This window comes from Formica exsecta, unplaced genomic scaffold (genome assembly GCF_003651465.1).
Source record: "Formica exsecta isolate Colony F162 unplaced genomic scaffold, ASM365146v1 scaffold93, whole genome shotgun sequence".
NCBI lineage: Eukaryota > Metazoa > Arthropoda > Insecta > Hymenoptera > Formicidae > Formica > Formica exsecta.
Genome location: NW_021853696.1, coordinates 84,966 through 94,562, shown reverse-complemented (window position 1 = coordinate 94,562; position 9,597 = coordinate 84,966). Strand labels below are relative to the sequence as shown.

The following is a 9,597-nucleotide window of genomic DNA, read 5'->3' as shown; positions in this document are numbered from 1 at the left end:
CTTTCCCTAGCTATAGTCAAAACTTCACCGGAAGATAAGCATCCGACCTGGGACATAGCGAACATGCCGCGTCTTCTCGACGAAGCGACGTAGACAAGCGGAATAAATTACTTTCTTTATTCTCGAACGTAGTTTTCGCTCTGGTCTGAATGACCCTCCTCCAGTTTATCTTCAAGCACTGACTCATCTAGCAGCCGCCGAGAGAGTATCGATTATTTCTGCGTTCCAACTGGATTGCCCGGCACAAAAAAGGAACGATCGTTCGTACGGTATCGAGAAACGAAGCCGGAAAAACATCCGTCAAGGAACATCCATTAAGTAATTAATGTTACGGTAACAAAGGACGTGCAAAGAATTGCAGTTCACTATATACGAACGCGCATATCTATGCGGTTTCTGACCACGTCAGAATGTTCTAGATACTATCGATTAATGCTTCTTTGATCAATCATGTAATAAATCGTACGTTCATAAAATAATTAATTATTAGAAATTTATTTTTTTATTACTTAAACGTGTTAATAAAGGAAGGAAAATAAATATTTCCGAAAAATATATGCTTGCACTCAAAAAATTGATATTCTACCGTAATATCAATTACTTAAATATTTCTTGGTGGATGTCTTCATGTCTCGATATTATATAGATGATAATTTCCTGACGATTAATTAATTATTTCGCTAGAAAAATTATTAAATAAAACATGAAAAACCTAAAATTTGCGTTACAGTAGCTGTTTGAGAAACATCCGGGCTGTTGAAAAGCGGAGATACTCGTCACAATTTTTTAGTATGAAACATTCCTTTGTAACAAGAAACTTTTGCGTTTTTTTTAACTTTTACGATGTTCATTCAACGACGTGAAACTTCGTGTCTACTAAGTTCCATCAACCGCGCGTACGAATGAATTGGCGCATTGACCGGTTGCTTCTATTTTAAGTCGATTCAGCCATGCCGAGAGGATGTCAGCTGTGCTTGACCCAATTTTCTGTTTCTACTTATATCACGGCGAAGATAGCGATTTAGGAGACCGGAAATGGTTGAGTAAGTTAGTTAACCGAGACTGTCGGCGAGGTGACCGAGATGTAATTAACTCATTAACGTCCGAGATAAAGAACAACGAATGGAGTTGCGACTGTGTCGTGTCTTCGGAACAGAATGAATTAAACGTGAGGAATAAAGCTCGTCGTTATCGGTCGTGTCGCTGTCTCTCACGTGCTTTGCTCTCCTCGCAGCTCGCTCTGACGCGAAATTAAACCCCCATGCGCCCAGTGAAATTATTCCTCTTGTTTTATGGAGAGTTTCCGCATTCGCTCCTCAGAGTTTTACACTATTCGTGTGTGCTCGCACTTTTGCTCGCACCGTCTGATTCTCTTGTGCTGCCACGAAGCGCGATATGTGTCCGTCCGACGCGAAAAAGAGACGAGAGTCGGACGATCCATCCTAGGCCGAGTATGTGGCACGTAAAAATATATTACGTGCTTATCTTTTTAGAAACGTCACGAACCGATGCACGAGCAACATATCTGACTAAAAAATTCGTGACTGATAAAGTCATTGTAATATATAAAACTTGACTTGCCTGGTATATATATTGTACATATATATATATATATATATATGTACTCAACGTTCGGATGCGATAGAATAGCTCGTGACGTACGTGGCCTTCGTCGTGGTTCAATCACTTTGAAGTGGCCCGTAAAGACACAGCGATAACACACGCGATTTAGTGCTTACCTTTAACCTTTAATATCTTTTAGCGAATAAGCGTTAATGCAAATTATCGTTACTTAAAATAATTCGTGTTTTAATTAAGAGCTTACATAATTTGTTGATATATATATATATATATATATATATATATACTGATATCTGTATGTATGCAATTTGTCACGTTGATAAGGGATCTGCACAGACATTTGTCGCCGGATCCAATTAACGCGAGTTTGCCTCGATTCTAATCAGAAAATTTTACATAATACAGCAAATTGCTCAAGCGTATCATCGGTATCTTTTTTCACAGAACAGTTATATATTAATTATATTTTTAACTGATTGTGAGAATTATTACATCCTTTTTTTTCTTGCAGTATCACTTAAAAATTAATACTAAAAAGCGTATTGTTAAGCTTCTTTTAATATTAAAAACCTTTGCTTCTCGATATCATATAGACGATAATTTCCTGACGATTAGTTAATTATTTCGCTAAAAAAATTATTAAATGAAGACTTTATTTAAGCTTTTATTTAAATCAAATGCTACAATTTCTCAAATGTTTAATATTAAATATCGAATGAGTTCGAAGTTTTTAAAATTAACGCAAACTCTCAATTTTCAAATATCAAACATTTTTAATATGATACAGATACTATATAAACTAATACAGTATTTAAATTGTAATATTATTTTTAAAATCTACATTTATTATCAATATAAATAACTTGACCAGAGAGAGAGAGAGAGAGAGAAAGGTGAATTAATTCAAATTTTCTTATACAGAATTTGTCAAGCGCAGAGATAAGCAGAGAATATATTCTCGCAAATTCTAAATGTCGCTGTACGCTTATCTGTCCGACGATTATGCTCGCTGTATGTTACACTTTCCCAACTGCGGTTACTTTGAGAATACAGTTTCACACGCCTGTCGGATAAGCCAGAAGGAAGCAAGCCGTTTCTCCAAGTCGTTCTTACTCAACCGCAAACTCGCGAGACGGTCGTCCCGATATATCTTCCGCGTCCAATGATCAAGCAGTTAGAGAGACGACTCTACTCTTTCTCGGGCCGTCTATTAAGGAGCATCGCCAGGCGTCGTCTTAGGAACTTGAAATTCGTGTCGCGAATAGAACTTTAGGATTGGAGCGAATAAAAAGCCTTCTCTCTCTCTCTCTCTCTCTCTCCGTCTATCTTTCTTTTCCTCTATCTTTCCTTTCTCCCCCGCAACGCTAGATGGGTGATATTTATCTTGCTTCCGCGACTCGGGCGCAGCTCTCTTAAAATTATAGCCGACGCGAGAAAATTTGTTCCGTCGCGCGCATCTGTACGGTATTCTTCGAGACAACCTCGGCGAGCAGACCCGGAAATAAGCCGCGCGTCTCCTTTATTGCTCCTTTGCCGGTGCTCTTATCGTCTTAATTTCAAGCGTGGAGCATTAGAAGACTCTTGTTGCTCACGTTTACACGCGAACTTTGCGACTTCGCTCTTGTTACATCTCGCTTGGAAGTATCTTGACCGATTTACGATGATGAAATATATCGTAGTAACGTTGGGTGCCTATTACGAGTGGATTGTCTCTCATCACGTGTGCGAAGTGCGAAGCGGTATCACTCTCGCAAATTGGCACTGTTTCCGTCATTAACAATTCTTCATGTGCGACGTTTATATAAAAAGAATGAGTTCTGTTATGTCAATAAATACTAGCAGGAAAAGAAATAACTTAGGGTATATTTTGTATTGTAAAAATAATTTACATACTGATCAAACGCAAGTTTTAGTTTCCTTAACAAAAGAATCAAAAACTTTTTTTATAAAACTTTATTTAAATTTAAAGTTATTGTTAAGTTCATAATTAGAATATCTCAAAACAAAAGCATTTTTAATTCAGTTTTGTTATACTTCTAGTGCAAAAATATATAATAATTTCCTAAATATTCTGATTTAGCTCCAAAATTAAAAAATAATTCTATGAAAAATACTGCTTCACAAAACCATAATTGAAATTGAATATTACATTAAAACTAAAGTAAAATTCAAACTTTATTTCAAAATTAGATGGCATGCATGACGATGTTCACATTAGATCATAAAAAATTAAATTGAAGAGAGCAGTAGCTCAAATTGCTTTCTGTTGAAATTAGAACTTCTACAAATTTTTACATTAAAAATATGAGAGGACACTAATTTCTACCGTAAATATGCTTGAAATTAATGAAACCGACGATTCTTTCAAAGGGTATTTAATTAGCTTTATACATAGAACCACAATTTCGTTCTACATAATCACTTTAAGAAATACTTTCAAGACAGGACATTAGTAGACATGTAGTTCGTTAAAACAACGGACGTAATATAACAAAGAGAAAGCGTAGGAGTTTTACCGCATGTTTTTCCACGAACATAGCGAGACCAAGCTCGCGGAACGAACCGACACTATGACAAAGTATTACGCGGAGTATCGTTCTTTTGTAGACCGGTCCTATAGAGAAATTCATCTGACTCAGCGCCAAAGTAGCCTCCCGAGGCTCGCCGAAAGAAAAGGCACGACGTAACGCAGCTTTGCTGTGTAACAGACGCAATGATTCTCTCCCTCGAGTACAGGAAGCTCGCTTATCTTCCTCTACCTCTGTCGGACTCCTCCTTTAATTTCTCTCAAAGCCAACCCATTATGATGAATCTTCGATGAGGAAATGCCGTTGACAGATTTAATACTATTGGCTATTATAAGATAGCCAATAGTATTAAAAAATAGCAGGCAATTAATGGCAAAAGATGAATCATAATATCTAATATAATTATATTGAATATATGCATAAAATCCACTTAACATTTCAACTGAGTCGTTCTTTTAAAGATGGCAAAAAATAAAATTGCGTAATTAAGTAAACCTCAAGTACTCTCAACAGGCCAACTCGCGTAAAGATAGACGGTACGTCTCGCTGGACCGCGCGACTTTTAGTTGCGCGTTTACTTGGCACGAGACACTACCGTGTCTCTTGATTTTTGTTTAACAAAATATTTGATAAAGAAGAAGATAAATTAATTTTAATTTTTCAATATTTACAAATGAAATGTAATATACTCATCTATCCAAAATTGTTATGCCATTTAAAATATGTATTACAAGTAAAATATATTTTTAAGATATTATAATAAAATTAAATAAAAATTAATATATTATATATTTATTAAGAATATATTTTTTACATTTTTCAAGAAATATTAGCAAAAGTGAAGATGAAATATATTTGTATAATCTAATATCGATGATCATATTTTAAGTTGTTAGTCTCATTTTTTCATATTTTATACGACAAAAATTTTTTCAATATTTGAAAAATAAAAATCAAACAGCAATGTTTGAGAAGAAGAGAGAGAGAGAGAGAGAAAGTTTTGCACAATATTTTTTATATGCATCTTATCCGCGAGATTCATCCTTCACTAATCATCAAGAAATATCGCGTTTACCTTACTCTTATGTTTCTTGTAATCACCAATCGACTATTATTATAATCGCAGTCATTTTGACAGGACATCTAGTTTTCTCATAAAATCAATAGCAAAACACAAAATCGGGTATCGAAGGGAATTAAATCGGTGAAAGAGAATTTGGCCGATGTACTGTGTACAATAATATACCAACAATGCACCGCGTTATTTTTATTACTTCCGTGAGTCTCTACCGAGACTATGAAAGCTCTCTGTAACCAACGTGAACACGCTAACTGCCAGACACTGATTGTGAGTACAAGTATCTCTCCTGCAATGTGTGGCAGCCGCAATAAAGCGCTCAATCGATTCACGCAACTGTGCTTTATTGATTATCCGATTTCAATATACCTGCCTGTTACCAGCCGCCGATTGAATTGAACTACCGACATTAAATAAAACCAACGTAATATTAGATATGCTTATATCCTCATCATGTTTGAATGATATTATGAGATTTGGCAAGCGATATTGATAACGGTAACATCATAACAGAGATAGCAAAAATTGAATCCCAGATTATAATTGAAACAGATATTTAAAATAAACCCTGTTCTCTCTCTTTTTTTCTCACATTTCACATGCTTACGAAAAATTTTTACCGCCAGGCGCGCATAATTTTTACAATATTAGCAAGAATTATTTTTACAACGAGACATGATATTTCGGCAGGAAATCACGCGCGATAAAATACGCAATCTCGACGTGTCCTTATACGTGGAGAACTGAACTATTCGATCAACGAGGAGGTCACGGAATTGACGTGTCGTCAGCGTTTTGCATTTCCTTGATGAAAAACAAATATTGGAGCGGCACGTAACCGTCGAGCATATTGATTATCAAACATATCGAAATGCAGGATGCATTTTTCATCAACGTATCTCTATCGCGCACATCTGATGAAAGAAATTTTCAACGCAATGTCGACTACATCCTAACGAGTACATTAATCAATTAGAATCTTATTTATTTTCTTTGACAGAAACCATTTATAATAATGTATCTCCATCATATATACAACATATTTAATACCATATATTTGTAATGAAAAACTACATCTGTTTACGAACTCTGTATAGATGTTAAAAATGTTTTCAAACCGGAAGAGATAGGAAAGATATTTTATATTAATGCAAAAAAAATTTTTATTTGTAAAGAAAATGTTTTTATCACGATAAGAGATCAATCTTTATCACAATTGAAATAGTGATTTATTACACAATAACAATTTATAATGAAATAACATTTATTGCAATCACTTTATATAAATGTTTCCCGCTAAAAGCATTTACACAAGATTGATTCCTTTAAATATCTATGTAAAAAGAATATACAAACTAATGTATATACTATTTTGTTAAATTTGAAAACTTACGATACATTAAAATCGCGCGCAGTGATCAACTACAAAGATATTAGAGACGGCAATTCTGAGTTCTGTATATTTCTTTCATCTTTCGTCTCAATTCAGAAGTCGGGAGATTTACGGTGCTGATTCGTAACTTTCTTCCCGCAGGCGGAATTAAAAATTCCAAGATTGTTTTATCGTCGTTGTACGCTTCGTAGCGATACGGTATCTTTCGACCTCTCGCCAGAGGTTGTGACTATCGCACAAGCTATCTCTCGAAAGCTATCTAGAGCAGCGGCGACGACGATCGACTAAAGTATCGCAAGGAGTGGTCTCCTTGTGAGAAAAGAAAAAAAAGAGCAAGCAGAAGACATTTGCTCGTCTTAAGTCGGGCTGTTTGATTCTTTCGAGAGTGCACCTCGCAATAGCGGTATTATGTCTAGAAGGAAAGAAGCTCAAACATGGAGAATTCTTTTACGAAGCGACGAATCGATTCCTTATCGGTGACAAAGTTTATACTGCACGTTATCGATATTGTATAAATGTACCTATAATAGGCTTCGTGTGTCTGCAGTTATTCTTCTCTTTTCTCGATACGCGTTATCAAAATTGATATCGAGTAGAAAATTATTGTCGTCGCAAAATCCGTAATAATCACGCGAAGGATTTATCGACGTGCAATCGTGTACCTAGTTTTCTGCTGTATCGATTTTAATAAATAATTTGTGACAAAATTTGTGACAATTCAACATCCGCGATAATTAAATTTGTAATTTTAAAAATCGATATTTTAATTGATGCCTTTTTTTTTACATTTGCATATATTAATAAAATTCATGCTTTAAAAATTATAGCGCTAACTCTATCATTTTTTCAAAATAAAGATATCATATATTTTGTGCGTAATGTAACATTGAGTAATTGATGCGAGTCAACTTTTTTATTACAAATCACTCAAATTTTGTAACATCCAAAAATACAGGCTTTGCCTGCATGTTTTGCCAAAATCAGTTTAGCAAATTATTCTGCTCGCACATGTAATGCACATTAACACTTGATATTTGATGAGTAGCTCAGGTTATTCATTGACACAACATGATTGCTACAATATTTATAGTAATCAACATAATTGAAAACATACATAGCTTAGTTAAACTCGATATAAACACAATGATTAATTTAGAGTGACAATTAATCATTGCATAGTAATAACATCAATAACAAATAACGCTATATAATTTGTAATTATTATATTAATCATCGATCGTGCATTAATAGTGGAAATACAGGCATGTTTCATCAAACAAACACTACTGTCAAATTAAAAAGTCTTTGCTCCTACATAAAAAGCTTCCATAATGTTTCGACAAAATAGATTTACTTTCGTTATTGAATAACAATATTAAACTCAATCAGTTTAGTTTGCAGATTTTAATTCTACATACAAAAATTTCTTGTTTGTCTTTGAAATATTATATTTGCGCATATGTATGAATGTATATATTATTTATTTAAGCTTTTTTTGTGCATGCATACACACACATGCAATATCATAAAAATGAAACAAAAACAAAAATATATTACGAGAAAAATTTTTAAATAATACGGCGAATTTTTCAAAAAATACGCGAATAGTATTAAACAAGCATACTGCGCGACTAATCAACTAATCCATATTCGAGTACCGTATCAAAAAAGAGAATTTCTCACAGAGAATTTTTCGAATGGCTTTAACTAGCTCCGGCCCTCAGGGTAGTCTCGGGTAAAAGCCAAAACTGCCAAGCAACGCGATGAAAATGCTGTAAACTCTTAGAAAGCTAAAAGGTGACAAGATGTGCGAGTCATTGACGTTGAAACGTAATAATGCTACTTCGAAATGTTTCACGTCTCTCTCTCCAATATTGTAAAGCTATCCAAAGGCAGTATTTTATTGCGGAAAATATGTGATTCTTTCTGTTGAATGCATTTTTATTACTATAGCAAACTGCCGCTATGAAGAATTGTTATGGCCGTAATGCCGATCAGATCAACACCATTGTATCGCTGATACTTACAATCGTGAATAGTTCTTTTTATAATTTTGAGAAATTATTCTTAATCGACACACATAAAAATCAAATTGATAATTTGTTCGTATTTAACTTGAACTGACTTTTGGTTAAATATACGTTTCCTTTCATTTTCTTTAATTTTAAACAAATTTTTTATTTTGCTCTCAACTATATTTAACATTAACTATCTTGAGCATGTCTAATATCTTGCATTCTTATTCTACCAGATAGTATTGTCACTAATCAAAAATAATTTTCTTTTTTATTTCAACGTTTATATTTGTAATATATCTTTATCTGTTCATAAAGCTTTTTCAAATATACCAAAATACTTTTTGAAATATTTATTTTATATTATTTTGCATTATTTATTTATAGTTTCGTATTTCTAAAATTTATATTTAAATAACAAGCACAGTAAAAAATTGTTTGCGAAATAACGCAATTTAATTCGGCAACTCCATTCGATAAGGCTATAATTTTTTGACGCAATATTGATCTGCTTCACCAATCGAAAGTATGATCAGTCATAGATGCGATTCTTTCCAGTGGAACTTATATTTATAATTCAAGGCTATCATAACTCTCTGTTTTCTTCTGTCAACGCATTTCCTTCTCCATTTCACTGTTCGATAAAGTCACAGACGCGGAAAGAGGCGCAATCGTCGTCGACGGATGTGGGAATGGAGGTGAAATTCACGAGATGATACGGCTACGAGAGCAACGCGCGCATAAAGGGCACTTTCGCTAAATTATGCATAGCGCATGAAAAATTCCCATGGCGAGCCGAGCCTCCGACTTCCACAGGCTGCATAAGGAGATTCGCATTATCGTACATGTTGAATGACGGGAAGCGAGAGAGAGAGAGAAAGGGGGGGTGGGGGAGAATCCAAAGGGCAGCCGGGAGGCCGGAGAGCAGCCGGCAGCAGTATGAAATTTTTATCAGTGGTACACGGCGGAAAGCATGTCCGGAATCGGAACCGCTCCGTCCCC

General features: G+C 34.6%; 1 protein-coding gene across 3 annotated transcripts in view; it reads left to right on the top strand.

Annotated features, from left to right (window-relative positions):
- LOC115245227 (glutamate receptor ionotropic, kainate 2) overlaps positions 1–9,597 on the top strand; it is a 160,312-nt gene that overhangs the window by 91,919 nt on the left and 58,796 nt on the right. The window lies entirely within an intron of this gene.